Genomic DNA, 2082 nt, shown 5'->3' on the forward strand with positions numbered 1-2082 from the left:
TCTGATTTCTAGGCAATGTAGTTTTCAAAGATTTATTCATTCAAGTAACTGGTTTACTGGCTGATAAGTTTTTTAAAGAAAATTATAGTTATAATGCATGGTTAGAAATATCTGGTGCACATATTTCCACTCCTCCATTTGATCGATTAAATATTAGACATCAGAATTACAATTTAGGCATCTTCAACAAGTCAGGAAATATATAAACTTCGATAATGCATCTACGAATCTCTGTTTGAAACTTGATGGATGATAGGCAGGAGAACATGCAAACGGAAGGGGAATTTGATCATCTTAAGAACAATTTCAAGGCACCAATATAAAGGATTAAGTAATAGAAGGCGATTGAGATCATGTATAAATTTATCACACAAGGTTTATGTAAAAATCACTTTTATGATAAAAATATTTATGCACTCAAAGGTACATCACTGCTTTCTATTTTTGTGGGTAGTTGTCTCGGTATTTAGGTATGTATTGCTAAAATTAGCAATAGCCATGCCATTTCCTATTTACTTTTGGTTTCATTTTGATGGGAGTGTCTTAATTAGTATATATTGGGAAGTGACACTGTTTGGTTCATGGTTCAATACTCATCCATCTCTATTTACTCCTTGTTGGTGTAAATAAATATTCATTTTGGATATTATTACACTTACTTAAGTTAACCTAGGATAATGCATCTCTTCGTAGTTTGGATTTGAGACACTTAGGGAAGTGTGCACATAGGGATAGAGTTTGTAAGAGAAATTCCACCTTTTGTGGTCTTATTTTGCTGTTACACTCCACATTCGGTGGGTCATCCACCTCTTGTGGAATATTATATTATTTCCACTACCTACCCCTAGTATTTTTTACCTACCCTTGTTTCTCATTGAGCCACATGTCATATTTGTGTGCTCATACATCCATATGACCTTGCCTATATATGCAGGCCTATATTCATTGTATTGGTTAATTCAGTTGATCACTTGTATATTGATGAGAATACAGTTTGTTTTTGTCATTCTATTGTCTCTTTTATGCTTTTCATTGTGCCCTTGATTTTGGCAAAATCCTACATGGTATCAGAGCTATTGGGGCTTCATTGATCGGTTTTTGGAGACATCGTGGAAGACTTCTATTTTCGGACAGTCACCTGTCCAGTCAGCAGTCCGTACAGTACGGATGCCCAGTCAGAAGGGAGGCGAAGTTTTTGTGACGGTCATGCAGCCGTCAAATTTAACACAGTGACTTGCTGATGTCAATGCCATATCAGCATTTTTTTGAAATTTTTTTGACCCCTCTCCATTGGGCTTTTCAGTTTTGCAGTCCAACTTTGAAAGGCCATATCTTGCTCATTTTTGCTCCTTTTTTGGTGCAATTTTTTTTGAAATGGGCTAAAATTTCGTGATCTTCGCAGTGGTGTGGTTATTTTCTGATTTTGGTGCACAGGTTTTTCGGAATTTTCGGATTCTCTCAGCTGTACCTGTCCAATCCTCAATTCTGCAACTTCAAAGGCCTCGTTTGAGCTCATACGACCTCCTTTTCAGGTGCCGTCTTTTTTGAAAGTGTTTATTTTTTCGTCTACTTTCATAATCTATGATCAGATTTCAGAGATTTTGAGTGGAAATTGTACTTTCAAATATTGGTCTTATTTGGCCTATTAGGTACTTGTAAATTGCTTGGATCTTAGTTAGATCTCTTGCATTATTAGTTTGAGTCTCTTTTGGCCTTATTGAGGTAGTTGTAAAATTGTAAATCAGAAGTCCACTTTGCCATTTTTTGCAAGTGGCCTATTGTATACGCACTACTTATAAAGTGTCAAATCATCACATTTGGGGGGGGTTCTTTGATTGAGTGAATTTGGGGGGGTGTCTTGTGTGATTGTGCCTCTTTTTGTGCTCTTTCCATTTTTGTTGCAATGAGTCCTAATAAATTTCCACCTTTAACTCCACATAATTATGCATCATGGAAAATTAAAGTATGGAGTAAATTAATGGAAAAGGGTCTCACACACTACATAGATGGAACAATAACAGCACCACCTGATCCTAAGGCTGATCCAATTGTTCAATTAGAATGGCTCACAAAGAATTGCAT

This window comes from Cryptomeria japonica, chromosome 10 (assembly GCF_030272615.1).
Source record: "Cryptomeria japonica chromosome 10, Sugi_1.0, whole genome shotgun sequence".
NCBI lineage: Eukaryota > Viridiplantae > Streptophyta > Pinopsida > Cupressales > Cupressaceae > Cryptomeria > Cryptomeria japonica.